Raw genomic sequence first — 15,457 nt, forward strand, 5'->3', positions numbered from 1 at the left:
CTCTTCCAACAGCTTCAGCTCGTGATGTTGCCTTATTCATGTTGCGCAGCTTCGTTCTTCGCCACCGTGCGCCACGCGAGCTGCTTAGCGACCGAGGGCGTGTGTTTCTTTCACAAGTCGTCCAAGAGCTTCTTAGTGAGTGCAATATCATTCATCGCACCACTACAAGTTATCATCCGCAGACTAATGGCTTGACGGAACGCTTTAACCGAACACTCGGTGATATGCTCTCCATGTACATAGCCTCCGACCATTCTAATTGGGACTTGGTGCTTCCGTTTGTGACATATGCCTACAACACAGCCACGCAAGCCACCACTGGATTTTCTCACCACTTTTCTCTTTTAACTATACGGACGTGAGCCATCTTCCACACTGGATACTATACTTCCATACCGCCCGGATGCACCCGAATACCGCCCAGCCTCAGAACTTGCTCAATGCGCCGAAGAGTGCCGCCAACTCGCACGCTCATTTACATCAGTGACACAAGGTCTTCAAAAAGAGCGCCTTGACTCGGCTGAACCTACCCCTACCTTCCCTGTTGGCTCGTTCGTGTGGCTTTCAATTCCATGCCCCACCCCTGGTCTCTCCCGCAAGTTTGCAGCGAAATATCACGGTCCCTACCGGATCGTTGAACGCACATCGCCGGTGAACTACGTCGTCGAGCCTGTGACACCTCCCACCGACAGACGCTGCCGCGGTCGTGAAACAGTCCACGTGAGCCGCTTAAAGCCCTACTACGACCCTCTGGTGCTTGCCTCACCTTGAGTCGCCAGGATGGCTCCTCTTCGCCGCCGGGGCCAATGTAGTGGGGAAGAGAGTCCGCAGCCATTGAGAGAGGAGGACGAAGTCCAGCAGCCCGGAGAGCGCGAGACAGCGACCGACGCTCTTGAGACAAGGCTGTTGCGTAGCCCTAACTGCTGTATAAATAAACCCCCTCACATGTATAATAAAAGGAATGATTAGCAGTAATTAACATAGTGACAGTCAACCAGTCAATCAAATACAAAGGCTGCAAATCAAATTAACATTAATGTGAGGAATATGCCAGAACATACAAGTTAAGGCAGTTTTCACTATGGACATAGCGTGCGGACTGCCATGTATTAAGAGATATAGACACGAACAGTACTAATAAACTCTCGGAGAAATAGGAAGGGAGGTATTCTAACTTCTTGCGTTAAGTACCTAAACCATACTCAAAGAAAAAAAATACACGTGAAACCAAGGACACTAAGGTATCCAACTTAGATATTGAGGCTATATTTAGTCAATGATGGATGACATCATCAAATTAAGAAACTTGCACTAACTCGAGCTGCGAAAAAATTGCCCTCCTATTTTGACATCACTTGAAATTCTGCTATTGGATGGAATATTTTTGCAAGCTTTCTTCGATTCAAAAGTTCTTATATGGGTCTAAAATAGCGATTCTTTATTTCGGATAGTTTAACAAAATCCAACAAAAATGACTGGAATTCCGGCGGCGCAGATGAACTGTTTGCGTAGGCGGGCATGATTTGCAAGAAATACTTGAGCAATCCATTCCCTAAAAAACTATTCACACTAAATAACTTCTTTGTCATAAGTATTACAGCATATATTTATGTCGGAAAGTTGAAAGCAATTATTTGCCTTAAAGGTCTAGTTCGATGTTTTAAATTTATTTAACCATGTAGACCAAAATATCTGGTGTCAAATTATTTCTCCCAATTTACCTTATCACGCATGCGGCACCGCAATACGCGGCGAAAAAGAAAACGGCCGTTCCATTTACCTCTTCCCACGATTTTATTCCGATTGGCACTGTGTGCAAATTCTGATTATATGTATAGTTAATTTTGCAGTAGGAGCGACAGTAACAGCTTTATCAAGCCATAAAGCAAAGCCTAATTTCACGCCTCTCTACATCGAAAATATATGGCCTCAAGGCGAGCCACACTTCGCAGAGCCGCGAGCGTAATCAGCTCAATTGATTTATGTATATCGGTCTACATGGTCATGCTGAAATGTAGAAACACAAAAATATACAGTTCTTAAGATTAACTTCGACTTTCCAATAGAAACGTGTGCCATAAACTTTAAAATTAGGGAAGTAACTATTCTAATTAGTTTATTTAGTGAATGCCTGGCTTTGGTTTTTAACGCGATAGCGTTAAAGGCCCTGTGTCGCAGAAAATCCGGCGCCGGCGTTGGCGTGGATGTCGGCGTCCGCGGCGCAGAAAAGCATCCCAAACCACCACAACCGCACAGGCCCTCCGCGTGGCTCAAGGTGTTAGTGAACAAAAATTGAATTTCTCACAGTGAAATCCGCCAGAAAAATGGTAAACTACGACTCAAACACAACCTACAGACTTGGTGGCGTCGGACTGTTACTTGAATGTACGAGAAAGCATAATTCTGTTACGAGGAAACTTAAACACAAACCCCATACACCAGCATTGCTACCATACCTACAGCGGCACGCTCGGTTATGCTACTCGCAAAAAGCTTATCCAGATGGCAGTCAAATCCTCGCCAGGTCAAATTGGGACTTGGCCTGCCTAATGCGTTTTGGAGACGCGCGCGCGTTGGGACAATAGCAAACAATTAATAAAATAATAAAAAAAGGTCCTAGGGCCTTCACATTTTAATATAAGACGACTTATGTTGCCCCTGGAAGAACGTCTTCCAAGCAATTTATTTCTGTTTAAACGTGAAGCCGACTTTAAGGGGATCAGTGTAAGCTTGGTCTTTGTAAGCTGGCTTTCCCACATTCTGTGTTGCAGTGAAAGCGACTCAAAGAAAAATACAATGCCCGAACGAGTTCTGATAACGCTATCGCGTTGAACTCTTAAAGGCGAAACGTAAGCGTCCTCCAATTTTTCTTGCAAGCGATATCCGCCTGGGCGGATAATTCATATGTGGTGACGTAGTTCGGGCGACCTTTGTCATTTTTTTCGCAGTTTCACCAGAAAGACAAAGCATTCATACCAATAGCAAGGTATCAGACAACTGCACGAAGTGTGGTTCGTACTTTTACGTATCGTTCGTATCTTCCCAGTTGGTGTGGTTCGTACTTTTATAGGCCGTATAAATTACAGTAAACATTCGGTTACTGTGTCACGCGCGCCAAGGCAAAAGTGTAACAGATCGTATTCGATGACCACGAACACTCGCTGTCACAACGCTCGGGGGATGAATAATGCTGGCTGAAGGAAACGAACGCTTTGTGCTATACCGCTCGCTTCAACGTGTCTCCAAAACTTCGGATTACATGGCCTCGAAGACTAGGCGCGTGGGAGGGCAGCGCACATGAAGCGACCAGCCATCTGACCTCGCCAAACTTTGCACCCGCCGCTGACTGCCTCCAAGATACGGCGCACAGGCCACGTATGGGCTCAGCCTCGCGGATAGCCATGCGAAGGCCCGTCCGGGCTACTACAGGAGACTCGCACTTATCTGCCCCCCCTCTCACCTTTGATCACGCTATCGCGCGCTGAAGTCTCTCCTCCCTTTGCACGCACTTGATCACGTGACCTCCACCATTTAGCATGCGGGAGGACAGCTCACATCAAGCCATCATCCTTCTCGGCTCACCCTCGTACGCTCACCCTTGCACCCACGCATATGGCACGTCGGACGTCATGTTATCGCACTTCGGCTTTATGCGGAATATAACAATGACGGTGATGCCAACGGCGAAAATTCGCTTGGAATGCCCCTATGATTGCTATCAGAATAAGTGTTCGAAATTAAAAAAAAAAAACTGCATATCCGTAACTTCATTGTGTATCATAAATACTACCCGACAATTTCGCTCATTAAATTGCAGTCATGCGTCTCTTTAGAAAATTGACGTTTGTTTAGGCATTTATGGCATAATTGAAGCTTCATCTAAATGTTTCACCAGAAAACTAAAATTCAAGCAATAAGGGGCTAATTTAGGTGTAACCAAATTGGGGTGAAATATATTTTAACCTGCAACAAATAATTTTTACAACACAGCACAAGTTTATGAGCTAGTTTCTCCAACATATTGAGATAGAGAGAGAGAGAGAGAGAGAGAATAAACAGTTTTAATATGTAAATGCAGCTTTGGAGAGGCCTTCTCATTCCAGAATGCCTTGAGCTCGGGAAGCGTCCTGGGCCCTCGCAATCAGCCGTTGCTGATCTTCGAGGCCGTAGCTGGCCAAGGCTCTCTCCCAAAGCTCGTTGGTGTGGTAAGGGTTCGGAGGATTGAGTGGTGCCTCTCTGCAACCCCCTACTATGTATCTGAGGGACCCGAGCTCGGCGCAGTAGCGGCATTGCGGAGAGAATTGTGTAGGGGCTATGAGGTGGTTTCTGGTTAGGTGGGGGAATGTGAACCTGTAGAGCTCGGAAGAATCGCTCCTGCTCTCTAGGTAGTGACTTGTGTGGGGGTGCAGATGTTCTGCGCGTTAGCTTGTAGTGTTGTGTGATGTCTTGGTACGAGACTAGAGGGTGCACGCGCTCGGGTTCAGATTCCTCGGCGTCGGCTCGGTGGGTAAAATCTCGAGCCACGTGGTTGGCGACCTCGTTGCCAGGAATGCCGTGATGAGCTGGCGCCCAGATGATCATGACTGATCTGGTTGGCGGCTTTTGATTTATTATCTTGAGCGTAGTGGCATGAATTCTGCCGCTAGCGAAGTTGCGGCACGCCTGTTGGGAGTCGGTCCCTATGACTTCAACCTGTGTTTGGGAGAACGCGAGGGCTATGGCCGGTTCCTCGGCTTGGAGGGGATTGTATGGGGTGAGCGAAATGCTGCTCCGATGTTCTTTGTTGACGATTAGGGAGGCTGTTGTGGCTGCGCGTCTGGGGTAAGACCCCGCATCCGTGTAGGCTGTAGAGGGCAAAGTCCCGTATCGCTTGTGTATGGCCCGGGCCCGGGCCTCCCTTCGCTGTGCGTGGTGCACTGGGTGCATGTTGCGAGGTAGAGGAGGTACAGTGATGCTGCTCCGGATGGCATGGGGTAAGCTAACAGTCTGAGGCGGCGGATGGCTGGGAGGAGCAGATAGCCCCAGGCGTAAGAGGATGGACCTCCCCGCTTCCGTAACCGCCCACCTTGTTCGCTGGTTGGATAAATGGGCCTCGATCAGCTCCTCGGCCGTGTTGTGCACGCCTAGTCGTAGTAGGCGTTCTGTGGACGTACTGAAGCAGCAGCCCATGAAAGACAACAAGAACTAGAGCGCTAAACAGACGTTCTCCTCCAAGGGAGCTGTTGCTTAGCGTTTTTTATACGGTTCACCGCCATGATGAACCGGACGGAAGGGGGGGCGTAAGCTCAACAAGCCAGGTTGTCATTGCCGTTCTCGCTTCTTCGGGAAAGGTGTCGTGGCTTTGAAGCCAAACCGTGGTCGCTGAACCGCACCCATGCCGAGACATTCCGCGAACGGGCCAGATGCCCCAGCCTGCGTAGAAGTGCTTTCTTTGGGGGAACTGCGTCTTGGGGTTGTGAGATAAGAGACTAATTGCACTGCAAAGGATTTGTGACAACGGCTTTGACATATTGGAACTTCGGATAGTGTCACCCCGGAAGCCCATTGTGGGCACACTGCGCACGCCGCCGTGTGATTGGACGAATTATGGGGCGAGGGTGACGTTGGGGATGCTTTTAGGTACGTGCAGGGCCGTTGGACGCGGGGTTTCGGTGTTGATTCGGATAAGATAAAGAAGTCTAAATTGTAACATCCTTGTAACTCTTGACTCGTGGTGTTTTGATGTCTGTGTAAATAGTTTTCTTCTATCGCCTGCTATTTGACCTTAATAAACAGTTAACCCATTGCAATCAGTGTCACAGCCTTGCCTACTGTAATGTGACTTCGCGACATCCATAACGCCTTCAAGTTTTCCTCACCGACATCGAGGCTAATATCTATTGCATCCGACAAGTTTGAACCAGCTCGATGATTTCAATCGTGGCCTGTGTAGCTATGATGTCTACGGAGGCGGAGTGCAGATCAGCCGTGTGTTTAGTTCTAGGGGCATGCTGAAAAATCTTGGAGATAAACCGTCGATAATAATTGTCAATGTAAGAGGGCAGTCAAACGTATTTAGAAAGCTAATCATTTTATTAAAGAAATGATGCGCTGGAAGGCGTATATTTGTTGCAGTTTGGGTATTCAGATTGCGTTCGCTGCTTCATTGCGAAATTACGTAGAGAACAGAGCCCGTAACGTGCAAAACGGCAGTGGTAGTGTAGATGGCTATACGCACAAGCAAATTCGTTTATATGTGTTGTCTGCAGCCGCGGGAGCGTCAACGTGGAATAATGCAACCACTATACTCCTGTCTTGCCGCCGAATCCCTCTAGCCGAGCCAACACAGGGTGACAGGGCGATGGTGAAATAGGAGGCCTATCTTCCCGAGTACTCCATTAAACTAAACCTTCGGACGCCCCAAAGCTCTCGCGCCACAGCACGTGCACCGCAGCACTTGCTTCCAAAGAGCTGTAGTGGTTGTCGTACGGCGACGAACGTACCTCGCAATTAGGTTGAGTGAAAGTGCGTGCACTTTTCATCTGTGGTTTTGTAACGGTGGTTGCCTGACCACCACAAAAAACGGGTGGCAGAGACAAAGAAGACTATCTGTTTAAAAGCTTCACTCTGTCAAAATGAATGCGAAGTCCTCCACTAGGACATCTCTCTGTAGCTCACTCGTTGCACTGTCAGTTAAAATGCCACAGTGAATTCCCAGTGTGATGATCAGTGCACGTGTTGAAAGTGGCAGCTGTCGCAGACACGCAAAAGTCCAACTTCTTAAGCGAAGCTTTCTTTGCTCTTTTCCGCACTTTGTACATGCTAGATGTTTATCTTGTACGATGGGTAACAAGGGATCAGGTCTATAAATATCCTCATAGGCTGTGTGGTTGTTGCCAGGAGAGCTCGGCTGAACGAAGTACCACTTTTACGGCAGATCTTTCTTGGCTGTTATTTCTGTCGTTTAACAATAATGTTATGTGGGACCCTGTCGGCTTCCGTTATACTATTCTTGTTATCGCATGATGCATCGGAGACACGGGCCAGGTACAATTTTCCTATCACTTTTGAAGTGCTGTTTGCTTCCTCTTCAGATACGCCTGTGGTCTCAGCCGTGTGAATTCATGCGCTCCAAAAAAAGAAAGAAAAACGAAGACAAAAAAATCTGTTAGTTATTTTTGTATTGTCCTACGATTTGAAATCTCCGAATAACTTCTCTAATGCATAATTATAAACCTGGCAGTCTGTGCAAATTAAGAAGGAATTCTGAACACAGAATGCGATGTGCAAATCACTTATCACGTAATCTTTCCGCTTTACGTAAACGTATGCTTTTTTATTGCGATAGCAATTATATGGACACTCAAAGAGGATTTCTGCCGTCGGTGTCGCCGTCGCCGTGAGGTTCCGTATGACGTCAACGGTGATGAAATCGTCGCCGGACGCTGTATGTGCGAGTGAAAGGGCGCGAGGGACGCGCGCGTTCACAGGGAGCGAACACACGTCGGAGAGCCAACGCGCGTTCTGCGCCGTGCTCCCTGAAGGGCTGGAGAATTAAGCGTGTCTTTGCTCATTTACAATCACCGTATATATATATATATATATATATATATATATATAGAGAGAGAGAGAGAGAGAGAGAGCAAACGCGACTTCTTCCGTCGCCCGAAAGGCCGTGGGTGGACAGGAGGGAGCACGGAGTAAGATAAGACAGGAGCGCCGACTCCGCTCGTCTGGAAGGGACACATTTTGCAACGCCAGCTCCTGCTTCACAGCGTGTTCGCCAGACGGCGCTACGAATGAAGAAAAACTCTGCAGCGGAGAGGAGCAAAGGCGTGGGGGCTCTCTCGCGACACTTGCTTGTCAGCTGCTACGCGCACGCACTGACGCCTGTAGCGCGCATAGCTCTTGCGGTTCACGGAGTGACGTTAGCAGGAGAAACAAGTCATGTATCATTATATTTAATTCATTTTATACGGGCCAAATGCCGGGCATTTGTCAGGTGGCCTACATGGAACTTTACAAGGCACAGGAACAGAGAATAAACAAATTATAGAAACTAAGACGGAAAGAAAAGCTATAGCAAATGGTAAGGCAATACAACGGCAGTTCGGGTGGTCTCAAGCAATGACAGACGACAACGAAAAGAAGTTTTTATGGAAAAGCTGACGTTTATCACTATTTTTTATCTGAGCACGCATCAAGTGCTAAGATGCTTCGTTTGCTTCTTTGTTTCTCGCGTTGCTTTTCGTGTCGCCCGGTTCTCTTGCGAGCAGAATCGCCACATTCTCATTAAACATAATAATTAGGAATTCCTGCCAGTGTTTCTTGCTCATTATTTCACAAGAGAAGCTCTGATTATGTGGCTGCATAACTGGGGGAATCATCTCGAAGACAAGACTGAGAATTTACAGGGTAGCCAGCCGGTGTTTACACTGGCTAACCTCTTTGTCTTTCTTTCCCTTTTTCTCTCTCTACATTACGGCATGTCTCTGGACAAGAAAAGGCACCTGCACTGTGTGTAGTTGTAGACAAATTTAAATTGAGCTCCTCCCGTCCTTCCGCATGGGGCGTCTTTTGGTTCCTCCTGGCATTCAGCATCATTGAGCTACGCCAGGCTTCCCTAAACAAATTGAAGGAACTGCTCCGTTTTGAAGTCGAGACACTTTCTGTACATCTAGTAGGACGTCGCCTTTGTTTTTGCTGAAGTGACCATAAAAAATAATCTGCTTCTCGAAGTGTCGCGCACATATTTTTTCCATTGCTTTAAGCGCTCGCTTACTTTCAGGATTTTTTTGCCGCCACTGGTGCAGTTGTTGAAGATCAGATGGCGAAGCAAAGAGGGAAAACTTCTCGCGTCCTTTGCTATAACCAGATTTACAGCCGGGAACAAAACACTGTCCTGTTGCTCAGTCTCTTCACGCATAAGTATCAGGATACCTTGTTCCGTCAGGCATGAATAAACATACTGCAGACCTGGTAAACAAAGCGAGGAAGACGAAAATTTCGCACCTTCGTTTCCGCGCAGACGTAGAGGAGTGAAAGACAAGTACTTCTGTTGTGTCTTTTTGTACAGCATCATTTATCGCCTGTGTCCTCTAAAGACATCTAAATATGTTTCGTATGCGTGCATAAAAGCGCTACCGTGTGTTTATTTGCGCTTTTATTATTTGTGCGCATATATTTTTTGTGTTTGATTGCTGTCAAATTGAGACGGCCGAGGGTCAACGTTTGTAGCAGGCGACACGCTCTACGCGTGCCTCGCTGCCGGTTCTGCGCTGCCGTCGCCGCCGGTCTCCGCCACTCAGCGCATGCGCACATGGAAGCAAGCTGTTCAGTGTTTTCCATGCGCCTCGACTGATGGCGCTACGCGATGTATAATTTGCGTTGCACGGTTTGTCCCGAGCGAATGCGTTGCGCGGCGGCGGAGTCGGCGCTCCTGTTTATCTTACTCCGTGGAAGGGAGGGAGAGAGTGGAGGCTACGTTTAGCTGCGGCACCAAATGCGTATTTACATAAAAAAAGTTGTCGCAGTTTCACCGGATAGGCGAAGCATCAATTGCGATAGCAAATTTGTAGAGAGCTATACAGCGTAATGATAGTAGCTTTATCAGCTGTATAAACCTGGACGTGCAGCAGCACCGGCAACACGTGGAACTGTTGTCGACGCCGTCGGCGTTTTGCCCGCGTTCGCACAAAATGCGTGCGGCGTTGGTGACTGTTGCCGGAGCCTCTGATATAAATAGGCACTTGGTGCCGCAGCTAAACGTGCCGCAGCTGAACTGCGACTTTTTTTTTTCTGGGAAAACAACAACATTCACCTGAAGAAATATTTAAAACGTGTTCCTGTGAAATACTCTCTATTTGCATTGCGAGGGTATCGACCTCGAAAACCTGTACGCCTTGAGACAGGATGCGATTCTATGTTCGCCCATTGCCTGGTTGTCAGGATGTTACACATTTACCGCCATGACCCTGAGTGGCGCGATATAATGCTCACGTGAATAGATTTATCAGACGCACGTAAATACTAAAGAATTGCAACGGAAGACAGCCGCCATTGTAGCTCATTTGCTAGGGAATCACAAGCGTAATACAAGAGATGTGAGTTCTGCTCCTACCTGCGACCAACTGTTGCTTTTGTGCACTTTAATTGCGATTATCTCATCCGTTTTCCCTTCATCCTTGAAAACGAAACGCAGTTTAGGTATATATATATATATATATATATATATATATATATATATATATATATATATAGTAACTGGATTTTTCAATGGGCGAAGCGTACTTAAAAAGCATACGGCGCGCGGCGAGGATTTCAGCACCGTTTGACGTCATGCGGAACCTCACGGCGACGGCGACGGCGACGGCAGAAGACCGCTTTGAGTGTCCATATAATTGCTATCGCAACAAAATGAGAAGCGCTACGTCGCGGTTATCGTCGGTTTATTCACCCAACAGTTTCGGTCGGTGGACCGACTTTTTTTACGGGATCCCTTGAAAAAGGTCGGTCCACCGACCCAAACTGTTGGGTAAGTTAACCGAGGATATCCGTGAAGTTGTGCTTGTCATCTCTCTCTCTCTCTCTCTCTATATATATATATATATATATATATATATATATATATATATATATATATATATAATGAATGAGAAGAAAGGGACCCGAGCGACTCGATTTTTATGAATCATATAGCATAAGAAGCCAACAAACAATGACACCAAGGACAACATAGAGAAAATTACTTGTACTTACTAATTGCAATGAATAAATGATAAATTAAAGGAAATGAAAATAGATGAAAAAACAACTGGCCGCAGGTGGAGAACGATCCTATGTCTCCGCATTACGCGTTTGATGTTCTTACCCTTGAGCTACTGCGGCGCCGTTTTCCCATCAACTTTCTGGGGTATTTATGTTTTACAACAATTCTTGCCCTTGAGCTGGATTATTCGAAGAGGCGGACAGTACTAGCACGAGAAATCAAAACATATTAAACTAATCAACAAAAGCTCATTAATTACTTTCTTAATTAGTTGCTTTACGGGACATATTCAAATTTACGAATTGCAACCGGTGAGTTTGCAAGACGTATTCCCTTGAAACGAATTTCCAGGACGACACCAGTTTCGAGATGTTATTTCGCAAAGCGTGCAACGATATAGATAAGCGTTCCAGTTACTTTTGTGCGTCAATGCATAAAAGAGCGTTTTGTTAAAGAAGTAAGTGGAACAACATTGCATTTTGAGGGCACGTTTCATGGCACGTTTCATGGCACGTTTTATGGCACATATTTCCAAACTGGCGTCATCATGGAAATTCATTCCAAGACGATACGCCGTGCAAACTGGTCACCTGCTACAATTCGTCAATTGCAATATATTGCAATTGCAAATACAATATGTGCAATAATTAATTTAAAATATAATTTGTAAATTTTTGTTAATTAGTTGAATATGTGTTTCGATTTCTCGAGCAAGTAAAGCCCGCCTCTTGATCATCCAGCTCATGGACCAGAATTATATAGTCTGCAACAGACAATTTTTTAAATTGAATAAAACACTCAAATGTGGGCTGTACGTATGTATGTATGCACACACACACACACACACACACACACACACACACACACACACACACACACACACACACACACACACACACACACACACACACACACACACACACACACACACACACACACACACACACGCACGCACGCACGCACGCACGCACGCACGCACGCACGCACGCACACACACACACACACACACACACACACACACACACACGCACGCACGCACGCACGCACACACACACACACACACACACACACACACACACACACACACACACACGCACGCACGCACGCACGCACACACACACACACACACACACACACACACACACACACACACACACATATATATATATATATATATATATATATAGAGAGAGAGAGAGATCAGAAAAACGCGATTCTCGGTCCGGGTAGTGAGGAGTAGATTTTAATGAAGAGAAGGGAGGAGAGGTCGGCCTGGAGAGCGTGTCTGTAGCCTGCTACTCCTGACTGGGGAAGGGGAAGTGGGAGATACAGGGAGAGTTGGTGGCCGGTGATTATGATATCGTACAATGAGCTACTATTTACACACGTTGTCCAATACGCGGTTGTGCACTTTTCGCACACTACACGCAGGAGTAGTGTTGTCCACACAAAACGTCATCGCACAAACACATTTCGCGCACTGCACTTGCACAGGTCCTAGAGACGACCGTCTAAGCCCGTCTCACACATAAAGTTCAAAAGTGATCTTATGGTGCGCTGGGCATGATCAACGCTTCTCCATGCGCCTAAAACCTTTGCTTCCGAAAAACTACATCGCTTTTATCTGGACTCCAGCACATCAAGGACTACCAGGCAACGAAATGGCTCATGCCGCTGCTCGAGGATTCACGGACCGAGTGGACGGAAATGTGGGCCTTACCCCAGAAGCCAATGACTCCCAACAACAGACCAATAAAGACGCACTCATCACATTCCATGAAATTTCCACACATTACAAACACCAACGCTTAACGTATCCACCTCTCTCTGTGTCGAGCACGCGCCAGAGAGAAATATTGTGGCGCCAACTACAAACTCGCACTTTTCTTACTCCACGCACTTTGAACTTATTCTTTCCCGATACATACCCGACACCCAACTGTCGCTTCTGCCCTGTCCAAACAGCAGATCTCTCCCATATAATGTGGAAATGCCCCATCAAATATCCCCCCCCCCCCCGCAACCTCAAACCATTAATTAGTAGCGAGGAGCTGTGGGAGACTGCCCTGCGCAGCTCCGATCCCACCCTGCAGGACCGAGTCCTGAGGTGGGCTGAGGAGGTAGCGGAGGCCTACCACGACTGGTAGGCGGACGTCTGGCAGCACAAGGTGCTAAGACTGGAGCACACAGGCCTCCCTCTCTCCCCCCCGGCCCCTCCCCTTTCTTAAAAAGGGAAATAAAAGTTCATTCATTCATTTGCTTCCGAAAAGGGGCGGGAGTCCAAACAGTCAACACTACGCTTTAGTGTCCTTCGCTAGGCCACATATTGAGAGCACACGCAAAGTATGTGCTCTATTGTCTCGGGAGTGTGACAGACGCTGCAATCAGGGTCCCGTTCTCGTCCAATCTTCGAAAGGTATTTGCGAGTGTACGCCACACCAAGCCGTAATCGATGGATCAGTGTTTCCTGGCCTCTGCGCATCCGAAGTGGAAGTCGGAATCGCAAACTGGCGTCAAGTCTATGGAGGCGCTCTTGCCGATATTCGGGGTTGTCCCATTGACGCGCCATAGATGTTTTCATGCAGTTGTGTAGCAAGGTGTTGATGTCATAACGGCAAAAGGGAAGTTTTATAATCTCCCCGTCAGTGTGCGCCATTTTATTGCGATAGCAATTATATGGACACTCAAAAGCAGATTTCTGCCATCGGCGTCGCCGTCGCCGTGAGGTTCCGTATGACGTCATTTGGAGAATAAATCGTCGCCGCGCGCCGAACGCTGTATGTGCGAGTGAAAGGGCGCGAGGGGCGCGTCTTTCACGGGGAGTGAACGCACGGCGGAGAACAAACGCGCGTTCTGCGCCGTGCTCGCTTAAGGGCTGCAGAAGTAGGCGTCTCTGTTCTCCTTCACAATCACCATGTATACAGTGTACTAGAATAGGGGCAGTGTGCTCACTGCCGTATCCCTGCGCCGCGTCACCGCGGCGCACTCAGCGTCGACTGCTCCGGCGCCCGCCAGAGGCGCTGCCGCCAGTTTCTCCTGAAAGCTTCCCTCGCTTTGTATGGAGTACGTTCTGTTGGATCGCGACGTTGACCGTTCTCCCTCAAGGGCTGCAGAATATAGCGCCAACGTTCCTTTTATGAAAACTAACCACTTAATATCGACGTTGTCGGCTCTCGACTGCAAGTTCCACCGGCGTTTTCAGCAGTATCCTCTGTGCTTGCTTTGTTCTTGACGCTTTACTCAATGTGCACTCTGAGTGAGTAAGAATGGCTAGCCGCCGTCGAAAATACTGCATTGCACCCAAGTGCAGAACTGGCTACAGTCGTGTGAAAGATGCACCAAAGGCGTCTTTGCTCAGCGTTCCACGTGATGAAGAACGGCGAAAGGAATGGGAGAGGAACCTCAACCGTGCAGATAAGACACTGAAGGAATCTTGCGGGTCTGTGAGTTACACTTCGAACCGCGATTCATAATTAGGTTCTTGTGCACCTTATAGAATGCAAAGAGGTGTGCCTTCCTCGTGACAATTGCCACTGCTATCAGAAAACGCTGTTTCCACGATTCTTCCGAATTTACCACAGTACCTGACGAAGACGACACCGAAGCCCAGGAACAAAAGGAAAAGGTGTGAAAGGGACGAAGCACCCGCGAAGAAAATCCTAAGCGCTCTAGACATTAGCTGTTCGGAGTTTTCACCGGCTGCTCCCGGTGCTTCCGGGATCATTCTTTATTTCGTTGTAAATAAACATTGTTATTGCATAAATGTAACCTGGCATTTTCATCCTTTCGATTTCATGTCGCATTAACGTTACGAAAGATGTAATACCTAAATAACCAGCTAACCACCTTAAATTGTGCAGCAGTGAAGCCCGTTTCACATGGTGCGATTTTGTCTGCGAATTTGCACGTGCGAATTAGCAGCTGCGGAAAATAGGCCACCGGACCCTTCGTGCGTGCGTTTTTTGGATGTTCGGCGTGCTGAACTTCTCTGCGAAAAACGCAGATGCGTTGGTAGCCACTGTAGCGGTGGAAACAGACGACCAATAGGAGGCGGCTCACTCATACGTTATCGCCAGTCAGAATGCTTAACGAGTATGCGAAAAACGCAGCTGCGGAAATCGCAGCTGCGAAAGACGCACTGCAAATTCGCACCATGTGAAACGGGCTTGATACCTAAATATTCAATTTCGTGAATAGATGGAGCAACGTGAAAATGTCTAAGGCGCTGCACGCCTTACCTGCGGAAAAAAAACGAAGTGGTGGTTAAATTCGGCGCGGTGGTGCTGGGAACGCGGATGCACGGTAGTTGTGGGGAAACCACACTGACCATTTTATCGATCAGCTGCAGAAAAAATTCGAGTGTCTCTTGCTACCGTGACTGCAGCGGCCGTATCAAGCCTTTAACAGAACAGCATGCATAGCAAGGCTAGTTCATCCGTGTCTCCGGCTCAAAACATCGCCAACCCTCTGTAGATTAGCCGCAACAATAGTAATTTATTTCACTGCACACTGCGAAGGTGCACCAAAAGAACTTTCGTGCGCTGCACGTCGTGCATTTTACTTTTATACGATGAAAACAGCAACACGCCATAGCTGTTTTACCGCGACGCGTAGGAAAGTTTCAGGTGACGCTGCGAACCGCGCCGTCTGTCGGCGGCGACACGAAGTGCGTCAAGCTCTGCCGCGTTGTGAGCGCACTACAACTCTTCT

The sequence above is a fragment of the Dermacentor silvarum genome, chromosome 5, assembly GCF_013339745.2.
Source record: "Dermacentor silvarum isolate Dsil-2018 chromosome 5, BIME_Dsil_1.4, whole genome shotgun sequence".
In the NCBI taxonomy this organism is placed as follows: domain Eukaryota; kingdom Metazoa; phylum Arthropoda; class Arachnida; order Ixodida; family Ixodidae; genus Dermacentor; species Dermacentor silvarum.